This window comes from Homarus americanus, unplaced genomic scaffold, assembly GCF_018991925.1.
Source record: "Homarus americanus isolate GMGI-L3 unplaced genomic scaffold, GMGI_Hamer_2.0 scaffold4896, whole genome shotgun sequence".
Lineage (NCBI taxonomy): Eukaryota > Metazoa > Arthropoda > Malacostraca > Decapoda > Nephropidae > Homarus > Homarus americanus.
Genome location: NW_024749657.1, coordinates 1,921,709 through 1,944,595, shown reverse-complemented (window position 1 = coordinate 1,944,595; position 22,887 = coordinate 1,921,709). Strand labels below are relative to the sequence as shown.

The 22,887-nt window shown below is 37.0% G+C and overlaps 1 protein-coding gene across 3 annotated transcripts in view; it reads right to left on the bottom strand.

The window, feature by feature from the left end:
* The window catches only part of LOC121853517 (cationic amino acid transporter 3-like), a 76,901-nt gene extending 55,143 nt beyond the window's left edge, over positions 1-21,758 (bottom strand). For all 3 annotated transcript variants that reach the window (XM_042347671.1, XM_042347672.1, XM_042347673.1), the window contains exon 1: positions 21,679-21,758. The gene's annotated coding sequence lies outside the window, so the exon portion shown is untranslated. The remainder of the gene's footprint in view (positions 1-21,678) is intronic.
* Between the last annotated feature and the right edge of the window lie 1,129 nt (positions 21,759-22,887).

Below are 22,887 nucleotides of genomic sequence, written 5' to 3'. Positions count from 1 at the left end.
ATCTGAAACGACCGTATGTACACACATCTATAAAAATTCCTTTTCAAAAATAAAAATATAGCTATAAATGTAATACAAAATCATAAAATCCATACAATTAACAAGCACAAATATGCATATACTGTATGACATAAGAGCAGGTACAATGATATACAAGAAGGGAACTATTACAGCCATAGTTATAACTTTCACCCCTAACACAAGTACTGTACTGAAGTAAACAACTTATAAACAATCTTAACAATTTATTATCTTTTCTTCTTATTCTTACAGCCTAAAGAGCACATTATTATCTTATCACATTGTTCAACACACCACGCTAGACCCTTGAGTACGTCATATCAAGATCACTCTCAGCTCAAGTCTCCACCACGTAAATACTACGGAAATTCCAAATTTTTTTCACATTCAATGGTTATATAGACTTGCATTACCTCTCAACGTGTAATATCTAGTCATTCTCATTTATAACCTAATCCAAAAATAACAAATTACATTTCAAGCAAACTGACAAAAACAATTCACCATAACTTCCACACACACTCTTAGGAAGAGTTAATTAACTCACTAAATAAAAAAGGTGTGTTGTGTCTGCTGTATATTACACTGTACAGTACTATATTTACTCATTTATCTCTTGAAAATCGTGCCAAGAACCATGAGCCTTATTTTGCCTAGAACCATGAACCATATTTTGCCTAAGTTATCATGTATGTACTGTACATAAACAAACCATAAATCCTGTAAATTATTAATAATTTTTGCTTACTGATGTTAATTTTAGAATGAACTTAGAATATTTTAGTTAGATATTTATTTACTTAATGAATTATTAACCCTTAAATGGTGGCCATCATTGGTGGAAGTTAGCTGTAGGGGTGGCAGGGTCTCAATTGTTTCTCTTAATTTCGACAACACAACAAACATATCCAGTGGTCCCTCGGTTAATGAACGGTTCGGTTAACAAATTACCTTTCATAAGAATCTTCAATTCGGTTAACGAACAAAAATTAGATTAACGAAATCCTTACGAACAACACGTTTTGTTGTGAACATCAGCTGATGGGCTAGTCTGCCAATTCAGTAATTTGTTCAATGTTTACATTCGTTTCCAATGGAGTAAATATCAATAAAGTTGTGCTCTTTAATATTTTTGCATGTTTATAATAAAATTATTAGTCATTTTCACATTTATTTAACATTGATAATATATGCAGTACAGGGAACTATTTTTTTGTGCGCTCATCAGATGCTTAAGTCAGCCGCAAGGCGTCAGTGGGGGTTTTGAAAACAGTGGAGTGAACATCTATTTTGTTGGCGTCTTGAATATTTTTGCATTATACATTGAAATTATTGGTCATTCTGAACTTAAGTTAACATATTGATAATATATAGCGCAGTGTTGATTTAAAGAAAATAATCTTGAATGTACAAAAAAAAAATCTTTTCCAACCTTTAAGACACTGGACCCTCTGACCATTTGAATGTTCCACCATTACTTTCCACATATTGTGGGGCCATCTCCTTAAGGTGTGCAAATGACTTTCTTTAGTCCATCAAAGTTGAGAAAGCTTATCATCCCCCATAATGTAACCTTCTACACCACCTTTTATACAGCAACCACTGGGGGAAGGTGGCCAAATGCTGTTACCGTATTCTTAAAACATTCTCCACCTCAAATATCCTTACATCACGAGGCATAAACTGCCAAAAGGTAGTGAGAATGTCACTTTGGGACCAGTGGAGGGTGTAGATCCAAGACTCCATTTCAGACAACACTAAGAGTCACACCAGGATCAAGAACAAGAGCCTCTGTTTGGGAATTTTGTCCCACAGCTGGAGTAGCACTGAAATTCCCAGCCCCAGGCCCTGATGTGGGTCAGTGACCTGTGCCCAGGTGGGCTAATCCCCGTAAAAAAAAAAAAAAAAAAACCTAATTGGTTCCTTAATGTTCTCCTCCAGGAACATTCAATAACCTCCAACCATCATTCAACACACAACTTTCAGTATTTTAATTCAATTACTGAACACATCCCAGTGAATTCTGACACTATATTTACCTTCACCTGGTAAAAAAAAAACTGTCAGGACAAACCTAGTTTCTTTCCATGAAACTTGTGTACACTGTGGGTAATGTCAGCCACACATGTTGACATGGTCAGCTCAAACTGGGTACAGTAATTAGCAAATAAACGACTCATGAAACATAAAAAATAACAATGGAAAATTTGTTCTTCTTGTGATAATAATGTTAGACTGTATGGTTTCTGCTTATAACTGTTTAAGTGCTAAGGAAGAGGCATCTCCCCAGCCCAGAGCAGCACCTGGAACTAATATGTGAAGCTTATAATGACAGATTATGTTCAACCCAAGTGTCAGATGATGTGTGCACAGGCTGATGTAACGTCATGACTTATTGCCTTTGACCTTGAGTGCCAACTACCTGTGTTTTCAACCCTGTGACCTTACTGGGTAATATGTACATGAGTGACCTGGTCTAGGATCTAGACCATAATACCCACACCAGTACAGTTAATACAAAATACTTGTGGAAACTGACTGGACACTGCACACCGGAGACAAACTAAACAGGAAACATGATTAATGCAACACTAAAATCTTACACATGACCAACACCACTGAAAAATTTGAAGGCTAGAATTTGTTGTGAATCACTGTACTGTACTTGTATGTAATCAGGTTCAGTTCCCCCTAATTACCTTAGAATGGATTAAGAATAACAAAATAACCATCAGCTTGGCTTATCAACCTGCATTAATTAGTACCACAGAGAGATAGTGTAAATTTACCATATGATCTTGAATGTGTTTAATTTTGACATTAAAATACTGTACCTTCTGTTATTTCACAAATCTACAAAATTACATCATAACTGTTTCATAAACAATACAGATCACACCAAGTAAATATTTTATTTTAACCTACATATTGACATCTGAGTTAATCTTATCAGCTAACAAATATAATGTACTGACGAGCTATAAGTGGGTTTTTTTTTTCATTTTCTCTTACAATCAATCTTATCTCAAACACAATACAGGACAGTAAATTGATGGGGAAATTATCAATAGTCTCGGAACGCTTCTCTCAAACTCTGTGAGCAAGTCATACATAATTCCGGGAAGATTAAATCTTGGTTGTGTCCTTCAAAAAGATTAAGAAGAACGAGTAAAACTAAGCGGAAAAACAAGATAACACATTTCAGTCACAAGTGATAGGGACATTGATAGCAGCCAACATGTTATGCTGCCTTCTGTAATGCAATACTATACGGTACATCTCTTGAGCCAGTTTACCTCCTACACTTCAGTATTTAAATGATACCTTATCTAAATCAATAGTACAGCAAAAGTATGCCATACTATATGTTGAATATGTATACAGTACTGTATATTGTTTGACTTATATGCTTTTTTTTTATCACTTATCAACTCACTAGCCATTTGGGTGGTTGGTCTATCTAGTGTTATTACAGGAGGAAACAGGAGGCCAGGAAACCTGTGATATTTAGTACAGTAGTATCACACTGAATAACACCTTTCTCACATGTGCCTGGGCCAAGCAGGATTCGAGCACTTGACATTTTGGTGAGAGCTACACATATTACCGCCGTACCACCAACAAGCATTGATCAAGTGCCGTATTTCTCCTTTGCTTCCCCTCCTAGCATCAGTTTACATATCACTCCTACATTCGTTTGATCTCATCTGTTAACTGAGTAAAACTATCTCAAAACTCTATAAAATTTGTGGAAAATGTCCAACAAGTGATATTTGTGTCTCTGGTAGTAAAACACCAAGGACCAATATCTTAAACATCCATCCATGGACTAAGAGGCAGACAATCCTGCAGCTTTATCTCAATAACTCCACCACTCCCCACCCTGGCCAGCCTCAATCATCTTGTAATTTTTTTTATATCTACAGCAGTTACAGTATTATCAGATCTATGGTAAACTTTTGTTCACTAGAGGTTGCTTCATTGTACATTACAACTTGAAGAACACACATCTGACAATATAGCAAGTTTTTACTGCACTGTACTCAGTATTATAAATACATTATATAATATCCCCATTGCCATATTTAACATCTGACCTTCAGCTGGGACATGGACCTCTGACATAAAATTGAAGGAAGAATTCTGCATTTCTGCCTCAAGACAATACTGTATACCTGCATAGTGGTAACATAGGCATCTCTCACCACTGTGTCCCAGGTTTCATCTCCAGCCCAGGAGAGAAGTGAGATTTCCTCCAGTGCTAATATTGGGCAGTAAAGATCATAACAAAGTACAATATACTAAAGAAAAGACCAACTGCCCAAACAGCTAGTAAATTGATAAGTGGTGATATGATAAACAAGTAAATTTTATGTTTCATTACTTAGGTATCTACAGTGATAATGAAATATGCTTCAGACAAGATAAAGTTTATGGGAAACAAGACAGACAAACTCACATCAAAATACCTCTGTTTTCTTCTTAACAGTACTGTACTGTACTTCACTTTATGACTCACTTATATAGTTATTAACTGTACAGTATTTACTGTTCTTCAGTATATTTTCTTATGTATGTTAGAAAATATTGAGAATGAATGGTGTAAACACTTAAGAAAAACACAAAAGTGTCTCTCCCTGTTTCACTCTGACATTACAGGTATTTGTTTGGTCAAACAAAGTTTCTAAATCTATTCCACCATAAGCTTTAATAACCACCATATACTGTCATGTAATATAAAAATCAGAATTTAACTTATTTTCTGTCAAAATATTGTACACCCAATCCCCTAACAATAATGAATCCTTCACTGGTGATTTGAACCATCCCAAGACACTTAACCTAACTATTAACCATTAGCATCGTAAGTTAGCAAGGCGTGTTAAGAGTGAGGACACTACCAGCAAGCATTTGAAGCCCCTTCCACAAGCTGCCATGGTGCACTGCCATACTGTATACCACACCCTGGCCACCATTACCCATTTACATCTTCGCGCAACAATAAGTCACAACCTTGTATTTGACCACAAATCATCCACCTTGTCTCTCAAGATGCTTCTCCTACAGGCCAGAAAAAAAATAGAAATAAATAAAATCCTTCAGCAAGCTTAAGTAAGAAGTATCAGATGAGGAATCCTTACTTCAGCATCCAAGAGAAGATACTTTTGTTGGACAATGACTGGTGGTGAAAGTACAGTCAAAGTAGCTGTAGCTATACATGGAGTTTCATAAAGTCTAAGAGTTCATCCTCCTAACTCTTCATGTCCTCAAGATCAACTGAGATACCACTGTACAGTACTAAAACACTCTACAATACAGTATGATAAACCATCTTATAAGTTTTCATACAAGTATCAAAACTTATTTTTAAGATATAAATTTTCAAATATAACTACACTAGTCAATACATACACTATATATCAAACTCTCTATCACAACTCTACCCCAGAATCTTTCATACAGACTTGCATGTAAGAGAAGCTCCACGGATAACATTTAGACCAAGATCTCAACGAGCGTGTAATCTCGGAGATAGCCACAAGAGCCTCTTCTCAGATAAACCACATGGTGATTATCAGTGTTTCATAACCCCATTGTAGCATACTTGACATCAAAGGACATTCAGATTTAATATTTGGTAATAACAACAAAAACAAACAACTACAGTAACTACTCTTTTTGTTCAAGTCGGAATGCGACGCTCGGCAATGTTACCTAGGTATGTTAATTCCTAGCTAACTCGCCAAGCCAACATACAGGCAATTAAAACATCTAATAAATACTTAATAAGTAATATTAGGAGGACACGTCGCTACCTGGCTTTTAATTGCAATTCTCAAAACCCCCTCCTTCACCCCCCACCATACGCATCACAACCTTCATCTCTTGCCTGGCGATTCAGCTGTAAATACACACGAAGGAGAGCTCCACGAATTTGTGTTGCACATACTGTACAGTACTTAACATGGAAAGAAAGACTGAAGCTTTCCCTATATAGTTTTGCTGTAATAAAAAATTCCAAGATAGAAAAAAATGCTGTGGAAGCAGAATAATGAAGGTACAGTAATGAAACAGTACTTTCATGACATAATAAATTTCAAAAGTTTAAAAGTTTTAAATTAATGTACTGTACTGTACTGTACATCATTCCCTGTCAAAGCAAGTTAATTATTCTACTTAAAGTACAAGCAACTGGTCTAACGAACTGATAATCCTGGATATGAGAGCCAATTAATCTATGAATCTTGTACTGTACATGTACTTAATCTGGCACATTACAGGTAGTCTGAAGGTGTAATGCAACACCATCTTATAATACAGTACAGCATACATCTGTGTACTATTTCATTAAATCTCTCACCTGGTTAAGAAGTTATGGACCAGACACAAAATACAAGACAAACAGAAGAACAAAGACACAAGACACTTCTTGGCAACCAGGGATGAGGTGAAGTCAGACCAGATGAGAAATGTTTCCATGATTTCTGTTTCACCTTCACACTTGAGGACTGTACTGGGAAATTAAACTTCAACAAAACGAATGACTGATCCTGAAATTACATTTTTTGGCTGAGTTTGGATCTAGGCACCCAAGTGCCCACATACACTATGATGTCAGTCTAGGACATCTGGACATCCTTGACAACACTGACAGACTATTCTTAATGGTTACCGGTAGTTAACATTACCAAAAGAACAAGAGCTCCAGAAAGGAATAATTAGAAGTCCATGTTTCACCTGTCATGTAGAGGGAGATCAGTAACTTAACTCTACAGTACTTTCTAACAATTGAGTACATTAAGGAAGAATGATAATTATATCTTACAAACTTCCCAACACCACAGTAGTTTTTTTTTTTTATAGTCCAAATGGTTCACAGATGTACAAGCTGAGAACCAGGTGACTCTCGGCTGGATAGCAATAAAAAACAGCTATTGTATAGTACAGTACTGTACTCCTTGAGGAACCCCATAAAAAATATAAGGCCCCTTAGGCCATGAGCTCTGCCTTTGAAGTCTAGCTGAGTTAATGATATGGCTTTCACAATCATTATGGGTATAAGCCTAGGAGGCTCATAATTTGCTATGATTAATACTGTAATGATTATTTATGAAACGGGTAAGCTATTCTTAGTAAGTCCTGACATGACATAATGAATAAAGTGAACCAACTTTCAGCTTCTTGACTGAGAACAAATTTCCTAAATCAATATGTTGAGACTGTCAAAAAATCATCAATAATAATTAAGTGCTTCAACAACTATAATCTGTACAGTATAGTATATGAATTAAAAATCAAGAGACAACCATCTTTTTCTATGTTTTGGAATCTAACAAGCGACAGGTAACGGTACAATGAAACCTTGTTAATCCAGATAACGTGGTGAGCGTCTCTGAATCTACTGTATGTCAAGCAATGTGTGAATTCCTGGCCCCTCCATTTCTTTCCATTCTGGTCGAAGTCTTAGAGGAGTGTCAGGTCTCAGTGTTATTACTGTACTACACCTCCTGAACCTTCTCAAAATATTTCACAATCTGATGAAAAACTACAGTATACAGTACAGTATACAGTAAGTGTTTAAGTGCAGATCTTCGAGATAGTGACTCAAAATTAGTGTATACAGTAATTGATTTAGTAGTACATGAGTACTGTACAGTACTGTAGTACAGTATAGTGATCAAAAACTGCCCCATACTACCTACCTTCACTGCCTCTACACTACAGTACCTTCACGAGCCAGGAGCCCTTTGGAGATAAAGGTAGTCACTTATTTAAATATATAATCACATTTATTTGTGTTTTACAGGTTATTGTTATACCTTTTCAATACTGTACAGCTATGAATTAGCCAATTATCTCTATGTAGTAGGCCTTAGGGATTTGAAATTTGTAATAATCTGGTTCACATTTCCCACCAATTAATTTGGAGTAACAAGTTTCACTGTATTTCCCAACAATATCCCACATTACAGTATAGTGAAAACTTGGTAATATTATAACCCAGGCATGTCCTGTGCCCTAGTCCCATGAGGCGGTCACACCACCATGTCAGAGAGTTAACCCCCGGGTGTTTCACCGAGGTGAGACTCCAGTTAGATTTGTTATACGGCTTTACATTAATATTAATATTTCTGAGTTTATTCTTTGATCCATATAATGTTGCTTCAGTCATCCCAAGATACAGTACTGTATCAAGATTTATCAACCATTGTTTAAATGACTCGGTTCAGATGATAACATGTTAGCTACAGATCGTCCTTTGATCTCTACCTCACACAAAAGTTTACAATAACACCAATAAGCATGTCATTAACACAGTAAAAGTGAAGGTGCCAACATACTCCCCTGTATGACTCAATAATTATTATCAAGGATACTGATTTGGTATCATTTACATTATCAATTGTTTCCTGGTGCTATGATATGAGCCAGTGAGCAGAACCAATTCAGTACCATGAACCTGCAGTTTTTCACACAGTATATCATGATCCACTGTGTCAATGGTTTTCTGTAAATCTAACATTACCATCCCTGTGTAATTTCCACATGTTATTTGGGTCCTGATATGACCAGTAAGATGGCTGACACAAGTGTCAGTTGAATTACATCTCCTAAAACCTGACTGATAACTGTACAAATTACTGTAGAGGTATCATCATTACAAAGCTACTGTATTTTCTACTTGAACGTACACCACTCTTTCAAAGAGTTCAGATGCAATACACAGGATACTATTTATATCTGATCTGTCATTTTTCCAAGACAGGAGTACTGGTGGCAAATTTATTTTCATATGGCACTTAGTGTTAATGGAACTATTGTATTTATAACAAGTGGTAATGATAATTTTAATCCAGTAGAACTATCTCTTAAAAATCTGGCTGGGATATCTAACATCTGGCTAGTCATCTAAAGTTCAACCCTGACTTTCATCTTTATCTCCTTTAAATGGTAATACGCCATAAAAAAACAACAGTAAAAGTACAGTACAGTAGTTCTGAATGTCTCCTAAACCTACACATGCTCCCCCCAAAAGACAACACACCATCAAGAATTCATGTGTGATTTTAGCAGCAACAGACCACTGAACAATCAGTGCTAGAAACAGTAATGCTAAAATTACCAACACTAACGATCTGTTACAGATACCATTAACGCTGCTAATTTTAATTTTTTGTTAAGAAAACATTAACGGCATTTAGACAAAACCAATTAATAATTTATCCAAATATGTTGTACTAATTATTTGGTTCCCCAAGTGCAATCGACATTATACATGACTGAGGCAGCACTGACTGCAAAATGTAACTTGCTGGTCAGACTCTGTGTTCACAGTTCTGTTTGTCATAAAAACAAGTTGTTGCATAACACTGATTCAAGCTTGGACAATAGCGGTTACAGAACCAGTGTGTTTTGCATTTGTCTCAGGCCAGTCATAATGTCTGCAACAAATGAGGACATCCCTGTGGCCATGTTTCAAAGATGCCAAAGAATGAGGCGTACACTACAGTATGCGCCCACCCTTGGCCATATATTAATGAATATTTCTTTATTGGTGATAAACTTTGGAAAGAAAGTTTGAACCTTACGTGCAAGTTATGTGACCAGCTAAAAAAAAAAAAAGTGAGGCTAACAGCAGACATGGGGCGATTACATTGGTAATACAGTAGACAGTCTCTCCTCCACTTACGACGGGGTTCCGTTCCGACGACCAGGTCGTACATCGATTGAGTCGTAAGTCGAACAGACGAAAATAATACATAGTACAGGTAACAATTGTAAAACTTTTACCTTTTTAAGACAAACTGAGCGGGATACGACATGAATGCTGTACACATGTGGCAGCGTGCCAGCCGAAGTTGTCGTAAGACCTTATGACCAAATGTCTAGATTTGAAAATACAGTCGGCCCTTCACATACGTGGGTTTAGCATTCACAGATTCGCAAATACGCGGATTGCCCCGCCAGAGGAATATTCTGTACTTTGAAGTAATTGAAGTACATTCAAATCGCGCGCCATTCAACTCGCGCGCGGCACCGAACACGGGACACCGCTCGCTCCCGCAACCTCACACACACACACGCATAGCTCTCCCTCACTCAGTCAGTCTCGCTGTAACCACGCTTGTGTTGACATCAGCATTGTAGTTGCAAAAATATTACATTTCCGTGAATGTATTATGTCAAGCACAGTATGAATAGAATATCACTAATATAAGAGTATTTTAACCGAAAACTACTAAAAAAACGAGTAACATCTCTTGAACATCGGAAGGTTAGGTAAAGTCTCTTGTTTTCGTCATGTATTTTATCCTAATTTACATTGAAATACATCACGTTTCAGCAAAAGTACTATTTATTTCTGAGAATATGGAAATGTAATATTTTGCTGAAATGACGTATGTATTACAGTGGAAAGTGACGAAAGCAATGACTCGCTTTCTTTCGCTCAAAAGATGTTACCGTAATCGCTTTTCGAATGGTTTTCAGTTTAAAAACTGTTGTATTACAATAATATTCTATCCTAATTCACTTGTGATGCAACAGTTTTTTAACTGAAAACCATTCGAAAAGCGATTACGGTAACATCTTTTGAACGAAAGAAAGCGAAAGTCATTGTTTTCGTCACTTTCCACTGTAATACGTACGTCATTTCAGCAAAAATATTACATTTCCGTGAATGTAGTATATCAAGCACAGTATGAATATAATATCATTGTAATATAACAGTATTTTAACCGAAAACTATTAAAAAACGAGTAACATCTCTTGAACATTGGAAGGTTAGGTAAAGTCTTATTTTTGTCATGTATTTTATCCTATTTTACATTGAAATACATCACGTTTCAGCAAAACTACTATTTATTTCTGAGAATATATTCATTCAGGCACAGTTTAGGTAAAATATACATGTGCTGTAACATTTTTTTAATTGAAAACGATTCGAAAAACACGTACCCTCTAGCCCTGTTCAAGAAGAAGACTGGGAGGTGCTGTTTGGTGCTTAAGACGATGACAAGGAAAATGATTTTGATGGATTTTAATGAAAATATTCAGAAAGACCCTGGCACTGTCAAGGAAAGTGGCTGCTGAAGGCTTCCAGGACATGGCAGAGGACGAGATTAGGGAGCTAATTGAAGAGCAAGACACTGAGCTGACCGAGGAGGATCTACAGGAGTTAGTAGACTCAGGCAAGGAAGAGGAAGCGAAAGGGAAAGAGGATGAGGAAGAGGAAGAGCACCAAGAAATAACGTTGGAGAAGTTGGGGGAGATGACCAGGAATATTGAGGCACTGAAAAACCTGGGCTATAGTATGGACCCCTCCATGGTGCGTGCCCTGAAATTCATGCGAGGGATGGATGACGTTTTCGCTCCATACAAAAACATCATGGAAGAAATGAATGAAAAAGACGACAACTCCCCATCACCATGTTCTTTGATCACCGAAGGAGAGATTTAACACCATCAATCACTGGCGGCAGTGAGGAAGCAGCTGAATCCACCGTCGCCCCCACTTCACCACCCATTATGGAATTGAGTGACGATGAGCCCGAGGACCCCCGTCCTGTCGCCAAGGATAGGAACTGTACATTAAAGTGAAATTTGTATCTCTTTTTTTTTATTAGCTTTTCTTGCCATGTTTATTGTTTGTAAAAATGCACAGCACAGTACAGTTCAGTACTGTACATAGGAAGTGGAGGTGCAGTTATTCACAAAACATTTGTGTTTGTTGTCGGCAGTAGCGACGGTGAGGAGGTGGAGGAGGCAGAGGGAGCGAGTTGGGAGGAGTGGTGACCTTGGACGCGGGAGCAAGGACGAGATGCCAGCCAGTACATTACGGGTGTATTAATTGTTTTTATAGCTATTTTTGCATTTTAATATTAAATACTGTACATTACGTTTCAACAAAACTACCATTTATTTCTGAGAACATGGAAATGTAATATTTTTGCTGAAATGATGTATGTATTACAGTGGAAAGTGACGAAAGTAATGACTCGCTTTCTTTCATTCAAAAGATGTTACCGTAATCGTTTTTCGAATGGTTTTCAGTTGTGGGATTATAAGGCTAATGATAGGATAGAATATTATTGTAATACAGTACGAGTACAACAGTTTTTTTAACTGAAAACCATTCGAAAAGCGATTACGGTAAAATATTTTGAACAACGAAAGAAAGCGAAAGTCTTTCATCATGATTTTATCCCACTTCCCACTATAATATGTACGTCATTCCAGCAAAAATATTACATTTCCATATTTATTTCCGAGAATATATTCATTCAGTCACAGTTAAGGTAAAATATACTTGTGATGTAATATTTTAATGAAAATCTAGTATCGTAGTTTTCTCTTGTTTCAAAATTAATTAACAAAGATTGATGTTTCAAATGTAATGAACAAAAATTTATGTCCAGTATCTATAAATTAACTTTAATAAATGAATACTTTGTTTTACATCATCCTGTGCTACCATACCATGGATTTGGCTACTTTGGGCTCGCAAGAGATCTGCCCTGGCAACTGTACCGACACTCACAGCTGGTGGTGTGTTGGTGCATCGTTTCCATTGTTTACTGGTAAATATTTTTCAACCTAACAAAACTATTACCCGTTTAGAGGTCGACCCCCAATTCTTTCCAAATAATTTGGTCTTAAAAACTCGAACTACACACGGGTATATACGATAAATAAGGACATGGGGGACCAGGGATTTTTTTTGGGGGGGGGGGGGCAGCAATAGTACACGGATTTTTAACATTCACGGGTATCTCTGTGACCTAACCCCTGCGAATGTTAAGGGCCGACTGTAATGTAAAATATTTTAATATAATATAACGACAATGACAGCCGTAAGTCGAGGAGAGACCGTAATCGATTACCAAAACTGTACATGGTAATTTTATGATTACGATTACATGATGTGTAACCATGATTACTTCAAAAGGAATATGCATATATAAACGAACATACTACAAGAACTCAATTTACTTTGCTGTTTGTCAACCTGGTACAATTAAATCATATTTTCTGAGACATAATGCATTACCGTATACATAATGGTACGGGCATTTAATAGACAAGACAAAATCAAAATCTTTAATATATGGATCCAAATTTTCATAAGATTAATATGGAAATTATAAACACAGAAATGTATCTGACCTAAATAACTGTGGAGTGTTCTGAAGTTTTGGAATATCATGAACAAAAATGCTTATAAGAGGATAGTATAGGTAATTTAGTGGTCTGATAAAATTAAATGTACAGTGCCTGTATACTGTTACTCAGATATACCAAAGACATTACTTTCAGTAAATGTAGATTATCAAAACAATAGTGTATATTCAGAAGTATTACGAATTCAGTTTACAAAACAATAACACAAATAAAATCAGTGAGACAGTTGACACGTCCAGTTTGTGTGTGGATTACACTTACAGTCTGCTTTAATCTCATAATAATACACAAATTCGCACTGTAACGTTGCTGAAGCGTCACTAAATTGATAAAATGGTAACCCTAAGTCTGTGTGCTAGCAGATTCTGTGTATGCTTAGACATAAATCAGTGGTTACCAGCATGAGTGTTTAAAAACTTACTGTCTCGATATTTTGTTACTACTGCAGCAGTTAGAGTATCACCGACATAATGTGGATGGTGAATGTTTGCCGAGTCATATAAAGGGCCGAATGTAGATGACTGAATTGAAAATCATGAGCTCAGTATTGTAAGAAAAGGAAATGAAGTACCGGTACTGAATGTACTCACTACTGTAATCATGAAAGTAATCGTGGTTATGATTACATTTTGAAAGTAATAGATTACAATTGTGATTACTTTGCCAAAAATAGGAATGTAATCAATTACGAATACATACTTAAAAAACTGTAATTAATTATGATTACAGATTATGATTACCCCATGTCTGGCTACATACACATTTTGTTATGTAATTTTATAATTTCTTTCAGCTAATGTATTTGCATTGAATATAGACTTATAAATTGAACAACATTAGCAGCACTACCTTTAGGAGTTGGCAACAACAGCACTGTGAACAATACTATACTAAACAGTACTCCAGTCTGGCAGTGCTCATTGGAACCTTTCCAATAAAAGCTGATAATTCAGTGATTGGTGTCATTCGCAGGTGTGTGTGGAAAGCAACAAGCTAGTGACCTACAGGCTGTCAAATAAGTTAGCTAAGGTACTGAAGTTAAATAAATTAAAAGATTACAGTACGCATGTCATATCTTCAAACATATTATATTAGGAGAGTATTATTTGGGTAAAAGTATAATTTATGTAAGTTAATTACAATGAATATAGTACTTGGGACTAGCAACATTCAAGTTTAGCGATTCGCGTGTTTAGCTGTCAAGCTAAAATTCCCCAAACATCGAGTTTAGCACAGGCGCTAATCTAGCGGCTGTGTACTTACACTCGTGACGTCACGCAGCCTTTGTTTTTTAATCTCTCACCAGTTAGTCACGCACACTGTTCGAGTTAGCGATCACCTCTACTGTGTAACTTCATGATGAGTCCTACTGCAGTGGCTAAGTTATATGGATGAATCAATGGGGCGTGAGAGTGAAGAAAGAGCAGAAAAGGCAGCTTTTGTGTGCTGCAAGGGGTGGTAGTGTTGCTTCTGTAGTACAATTGTGGCTATAGATGGGCTGAAATTGTAAAAAAAAAAATAAAAAAAAATAAAAAAATAAACGACATTGGCACTGGGCTCGGGAACGAAGCACGGTCATTACGTATCTCAAGTTTAGCGGCCGCTAGATTGTATGAAGTGACTGCTAAACTTGGATACACACTGCGTGGTAATCAGTGCACAACCCTTAAGTACAGTACTGTACTGGAAATAAGTCTTGATGTTTTGAGTTATCCTCAGAGTTCTATTACCTATACAGATACAGTATGTACTGTACAGTACTTTATAATATTGTGGTTTTATTCAAGTTTTCTTTCATTGTACATGTGGTGAATTCCTAATACGAATGGGGATGAACTTGAAATTTACAGTATTTTATTTACCTGAAGACTTATTTTTTAATTTCATTTACTGTATTTTGCCATTCTATTTCTTCTCGTCTTTCATAGGTGATTTTAGAAGTATATAAAGACTTAGGCTATGATCTAGTGGGATTTTAAATATTGTTCTGTAAGTACAGGATACATATAGCATGTGTTCCATCTTACGTACAAATCAGACTTACAAACGCTCTCAGAAACAGAACCCGTTCGTAACCCGGGGACCTCCTGTACTGTACAGTAAAATCAAATTGAGCCTTTTATTCCATAAACAGAAGTGGTGTACAGTACAGTACATGGAAGAGTGCAGGATGTTGCAGACTTTAAGTGCACTGTATGTAATATGCCGGCAGGGGCGTACTTAGAGTATTTGGCACCCGGGGCGGACCCTTCCTTTGCAGTCCACTTCTTGAAGGCTGATTTTGGCAGCTTTCAAGTGTCTCCAAAGTCATCCAGTTTCCACACTAATATCCTCATCAGAGAATTCATCGAACTTTTAGTCAATTTTGGGATTCATTTCCGAAGTTCTTCTTCTGTTGCAACAACCGAAGAGTTTGGCTGAATAGCAGCAAAGATTAACAGGATGAGATCCATTGCCTATGAAAGAATCTCCAATTCTTGATGAAAGTAATCAAGGCATTCAAACATAGCCCTTTTCACCTCCTCTGGCAATGTGAGTCCAACATCCTTTGCCATCTCTTCTCTCCATAGAAATGCCCATTTCCTCACATGAATTTTGAACAATCCAGTGAGGCCAGTGAAATAGTCAAAAGTAGAGATATTGTGTATTTGCTTCTAAGAACGAGCTTTTGACATTGCTTACTGTGAAATTACACCAACGTCTTTGTTCCGCATTTGGCACAACATATGACCCTTCACATTTCTACAAATTTAAATTTGTGTAATATACATGTACAACCTTTCAAAATTTGGGCATTTTATTCCTGTCGGTGTTACGCCATGATTGTGGGAAAAAGTATTGCTTTTTCACTATTTCCATAGAACCTATTTATCATTTCATAAAACATTGGCGAACAACCGTCACAAGTGATGAGATACACACAGAAAACTTAAGAAAATAAGAATAGAGGAAATTGCAGTGGGCCTGTTGGCCCATACTGGGCAGTCCCATTTACACACAACCCCTATTGCTCATATATCCATCCAACCTATATTTGAAGCTATCCAGCGTATTCGAGTTAATGATGATGTTTGGTAACTTGTTCCACTCGTCCACTACTCTATTTCCAAACCAATGTTTACCTATTTCGCGCTTAAATCTAAATTTGTCTAAATTAAAACCATTGTTACGAGTTCACTCCTGGTTGGATAGTTTGAGTACCTTTATAATGTCCCTTTTGTTCAGCCCTGACTTCCATTTATACACCTCTATCATATCGCTCCTCACTCTACGTCTCTCGAGGGAGTGCAAATTAAGATGCTTTAACCTGTCTCTGTACTCAAGGTTCGTAATGCCCGGGATTAGTCTTGTCATTCTCCTCTGAATTCTTTCCAAGGATTCTATATCTATTCTGTAATACGGTGACCAGAATTGAACTGCCTAATCCAAGTGAGGTCTCACAAGCACAAGATATAGTTTTAGGATGACCTCACTAGTCTTGTAACTAACACTCCTTTCTATGAACTCAAGTACTTTATTAGCCTTGTTTTGAACAAATACACATTGTTTACTTGGCTTAAGATTCCTACTTATCATTACTCGTAAATCTTTCTCGCAGTCGGATTTCTCTATAACATCGTTGTTCATCTGGCTTCTCTGTTTACATCTCCTAGACTAAGTACTTTACATTTGTCCACAGTGAATTTCATCTGCCATTTTCAGACCATTCAAAAATTTTCTTTGATCTTCCTGTAGTTTTGCCGAGTCCTCGTCAGATTTAATTACACACCCTATTTAAGTGTCATCAGCAAATTTACTTATGTTGCTGTCTATGCCGATATTTATGTCGTTTATGTATATAATAAATAGTAATGGTCCAAGTACTGAGCCTTGGGTAGTGATGTTGCTCCAATCGGATTTAGTGCCGCTAATGCTAACTCGCTGTTTCCTGTCCTGTAACCACGCCTTAATCCATTTTAGAATATCTCCTCCAATGCCATGAGCCTCCACTATTCTTATTAGTCTTTCGTGGGGGACTCTGTCGAAGGCTTTGCTAAAGTCAAGATATACTACATCTTAATTGTGCCCCTCGTCCACTGATTCGAAAACAGCTGAAAAGAATGTTAATAGATTAGTCAGACGTGAACGCCCACTTGTGAAGCCATGTTGGGAATCATTGATCAACTTGTGCTTCTCCAGGTGATTTCAAATAGAGTTTGAAATGATTGCTTCCAGTAATTTGCCTACAATTGATGTTAAACTGATTGGGCGGTAGTTAGAGGATAGTGATCTATCTCCCTTCTTGAAAATCGGTATCACATTCGCTATCCTCCAGGATTCTGGTAGTACACCCGTTTTTAATGACATGTTAAACAACTTTGCTAAGGGCATACTACAGTAAGCTCTTCCTTACATTCCTTTAATACTCTGACAAATATCTCATCAGGACTTGGCTACTTATTAGGCTTTAGCTTGTCTATTTGCTTACTAACATAGTTACTAGTCACTACTATCTTGCTTAATCTATTTTCTTCAATATCTCTGTATGCAGCTACTCCCTGACTTACGACCTACTCGACTTACGACCACCCAGACATATGACCGCCTCAGTCGCAACAAAATTTTGTCAAATTACGTATTTTCGAGTCCCAATGTCAGTGATTGCGCTGTGTACTGACAAATTTTCGTTTATAATTCACTTTAAAATGGCTGGCAAGCTTAAAAGTGAGAGTTCTGTGGTGCTGAGAAAAAAAAAAGAGACACCCATTTTAGATTTTCTATGTATTATTTAAGCATTTTCGACTCATTACCTAGATTTGGGTCCCTAACCCTGTTGTAAGTAGGGGAGCAGCTGTATACTCAGTGCCTCGGGAATCATGTTTAAATTTTCGGTCGTGAAAACTGCTGAAAAATATTTATTCAGATCATTGCTTATTTTTCCGTCGTTATCAGTTAGCTCACCGGTATCTGACTGTATTGGTCCAATTTTTTCTCGTGTTTTTGTTTGATACATTTGATGGAATCTCTAGGGGTTTGACTTCGCCTCCCTTGATACCTTCAGTTCATTACAGTATTCCTCTTGGCTTTTCTGATCTCGGTCTTAAACCTACCGACCAATACCTTATAATAATCTCGGAGGTAAACTTCACCACGATTTATTCTCCTACCTGTAGCCTTCCTTTGATAAGTAAGAATCCGCCGTGAAACTGTGCAGTACACTGACGGGAAAAATTCTCACATCTAAAAAAAGCTGAAATAGCCTTATATAACCTAACCATAATTTTTTGTATTGTACTTATATGTGTAAATACTGGAAATTATTACTGTCAAAACTAACACCCACGAGACAGAACAAAATTTCATCATCAAAATAACATAAGCTAACCTAACCTGACCTTTCATAAATCAAATTAGTAATAACACCTAAAATAAAATTGTCTTTGTTGTTTTCGTCATGCTCAACTAAGTATCACTTGTTACCGCTAGCTTCCTGCAACACCATTATTGTCTGTGTATGCGAGCATCAAGAGACAAATGTTTCAGAGACATTAATGGATCTGTTCCAAATACTGCACTACACACAAAATGGTAATACTGTATTAGACAATTTTTGTAGACGAATAAAAATATTCTGATAATAATATGCAGTACAGCTACTCTCCCACTTACGACCCACTCGACTTACGACCACCCGGACATACGACTTGGATTTGGGTCCCTAACCCCGTCATAAGTCAGGGAGAAGCTGTAATGTACTGTACTGTAGCATCAAATAAAAACAATTTGCAATTTTCATTTTAAAGTACCTGTATTAGTTTGGTGATTTTGCCTGAACAGCATTTCAGACACCCGAACATTTCCCAGCAGCTAATGATTTATCATAGATAAACCAACCAAACCTAACCCAACTTAACCTAACTCCCCTGATAGAGAAATGCTTGATTAATGCTAAGTCATTCACTGGGAAGTGTGTCAAAAGTTGTCCACAAACAGTATTCTCCTGTACAGTAGTTAAAACAACTTATCTGTGAATACTTTGTGGGAAACAATATGAAACCGTGGATGATAAATTTTGGTGTATGAGAGCTGTCACTAGTCACACGTAAAATTTTGGAGTATATCGACCCCCCCACCTGCACAGATAGTTGTTTTAGCTCCTGTACAGTACATGGACGACCATTTTTACTCTTAACAAAACTTAGGGAAAAACAAAAAGCAAATAGTAATTCCTTCACATCATCAGGATATCCTCGAGGCAAAAAAGAAGTTTTCTTCAATTGAAAGTTTTACTGAAATTGCTCCTTTTCATGAATCAGTCTTTCAGACTATTATCAATCAAAGAGGATGACATATGTAGGCTTGAGCGAGATGATGAGAAGATGGTGAGATGCATGTGTAATGAGACACTGAAAGACAGGAGGCCCTGTTCAGAGCTAAGAGGGTAACTGGGTATTCAGAGTACAGTACAGTATTAGTAATGTTTTGGACAGAGGCAAGTTGAGATGGTTTGGGGGAAGCCAACCTGATCAAGAGCTGCAAGAGTCTATATGTGGAGGGGAGGAGAGCCTGGGGCAGGACAAGAATAAACATGGAGAGAGGTTGTAAGAAATGACCTCATAGTTAAAAACCTGATGAGAGACACTGCAAGAGACTGCACCATGGAGAACTGCCTTCAGGTAATCACGAATAACTCACTCAAGTGTGAAAAACGGTCATAAATCAGTGATGACAATGGTCACCTGAGGATTCGCCCTAGGCCTATTGCATCTCTAAGTAGATTAACCACCATGATCGTCACTCTATGTTCAACTATAGACCGGTGAGCTTAACCAGCATAATATGTAAATTATTTGAGAGTATTATCAGAGATGCCGTGATGGAACATCTACTAGGGAACAACCTTGTAAAGGATTGCCAACACGGTTTTATGCCGGGGTGTTTCTACTTAACACAATTGCTCAAGGTATTGGGTATTTGGACCCATATTCTGGAACGGGGTGGTAATATCGACAAAATATACCTAGATTTTGCCAAGGCTTTCGACAGTGTACGGAATTCGGGGAAATGTCCTAGCGTAGATAGAAGACTTTCTACATGAACACCAGCAGTGTGTGGTGATTAATGGCACAAAATCGTCATCTGTACCTGTCACAAGTGGGGTGCCACAGGGCAGTGTATTGGGCCCGCTGTTGTTTGTTTGCTTCATAAATGACATGCCTGACGTTGTACACTCCTCCATACAAATGTTTGCCGATGACGGCAAGTTATTTCGGGAAATCAAGAGCCACGCGAACTGTGAAGAGCTCCAGGAATGGTCGAGGAAATGGCTGCTGAGATTCAATGTCACGAAGTGTAAGAGGATGTACCTGGGGCGTACCAACAGTAAGGAGGCGTATCATATGTCCCAATGGGATGAAGAAACTGCACTAGTTGAGACTGAATGTGAGAAGGACCAAGGTGTGTATGTTGACAATGAGCTGAAGTTCTTGAGCCATTGCGAGAAGAAGGTAAACCAGGCAAATAAAGTATTGGGTCTTATAAGAAGGTCGTTCAGATATCTAGACTGTCCGTCCCTCGTAACGATCTTCAAGAGTGAAGTGCTTCCCCATCTGGAGTACTGTCACCCTGTCTGGTCCCCGAGATATGCTAGGGACTGTCAGTTGATTAAAAATGTTCAAAGGAGGGCCACCAGACTGGTGCCTGCACTTCGGCACCTCAGCAACCCTGAGAGATTAGAGCGCCTGAACTTGCCTAGCTTATACTACAGATGGGCAAGGGGGGACCTAGTTGAGGTGTATAAGCATCTCAGAGGGCACTACTCAGTTGAGTGTCCTTACTTGGAGCTGGCAGACGCTCGCCCCACAAGGGGTCACAGCTCAAGATTGAAGAAGCCGCAGGTCCAGAAAACTGTGAGGGGTAACTTTTTCTGAGTGAGAGTTGTGAACTCTTGGAACAATCTACCAGAAAGTGTTGTGACGGCACCGAGTGTGAGCTCTTTCAAGACCAGACTTGACCAACACTGGAGCAGGTTCAGGTACATTCAGGAGCCGGTGCATGCCCAGTACTTGCCAACAGTGCGTAACAGAGACGTGACCGATCGCCCAAGCAGCTAACGAGCTGATCAGTGGTGAAGAGGATAAAAGCAAAAAGCAAAACGTAGGTTAATGTCAGGGAAGTTAATCTTAAAGTGATCCCCAATAGGATATTGTCAAATCTAATAACCATTTGTAAATTGTCACATTAAGCACTCAACATTAGTTAAATTTGAATATGCTTTATCGAACAACATAAGTTAACGACAACTAAAATATTGTGAAATTGTGACAACGTTAACGTCACTTGGTGCAGCCGTATGTTGTGTTGTCAAAGCCTAAGGAATAGTATTTCCCACACATAATGATGACCAATATTAGTCCTAAAGCCAAATTTGATATTAATTAAAACAATGCGGCTGGTAACTAGGAAAACGAGAGGAAGAAGGTTGCACATCCTTACCTCCCTGCGACGCTCTTCCAACTGGTATCAACAAGTGACTGTAGTGACATGATAGTTGACAAGTGGATGAGGTCGGCTCGGTTGTGAGGAGGAACTGATAAACACGCAGCTCACTCTCTCATAAAAAACTACTCTTCGCTTTACTTTTAACTGTAACTAACATATATTTCTTCTAGTGCAATGAGGCATAACAATATCATGCATGGAGTTAAAAAAATGTCTAATAGGAAAGGCAAAGAATAGGAAAGTAATATATATATATATATATATATATATATATATATATATATATATATATATATATATATATATATATATATATATATATATATATATATATATATATATATATATATCAAGAAGTTCAAGTGATATATATATATATATATATATATATATATATATATATATATATATAAATATATATATATATATATATATATATATATATATATATATATATATATATATATATATATATATATATATATATATATATATATATATATATATATATATATATATATATATATATATATATATATATATATATGTAAGACATATTTGGTACACAGTGTGACATACAAAAGCTTACTTACAACACATGAGGTCAAGTCAAAATCACTTGACATCCATTAATCCACACAACAACCACACAGAAACAGCTAAAGTTTCTCCATTGTTTCCCTTTTCCTTTTTTTTTTCTTTTTTTATGAGATTAGCCCACCCAGGCTGGAGTCACTGACCCACATCAGACCTGGGGGCAAAATTAATAATAATAGTAATTCATAGTAAATAGGTATAGTAAAAAGTAAAATAAAATAATATTTAACTTTTCTTAATAATGATAATAAAAGAAAAACAATAATCAATAGTGAGAAGTACTATATATATATATTAGGGGGCAGTGAAATTTTGCTCAAAGCTGCACTCTTCAGGCATTGTTCCTTATACATATCTAAGACTCCATGCCAAATTTGAAGCTGATATGTCGAGGTTTAGTCTGCCGCATTTTCTACTGAAATTTTTAAATTTACCTACAGTACTAGCCAAACAGCCGCTGTGGCGGTGCAATGTTCTGTTCAGTGTTTATCAACTTTTTTTTCATATCTCTTATTTCATTTAAGTTGTCTTGTTGCAGATGAGTATGGTGCTATGTCTATATTGATTATCAGCCTTTTCTCATTTCATTTCTCAATGTTGTGTTAC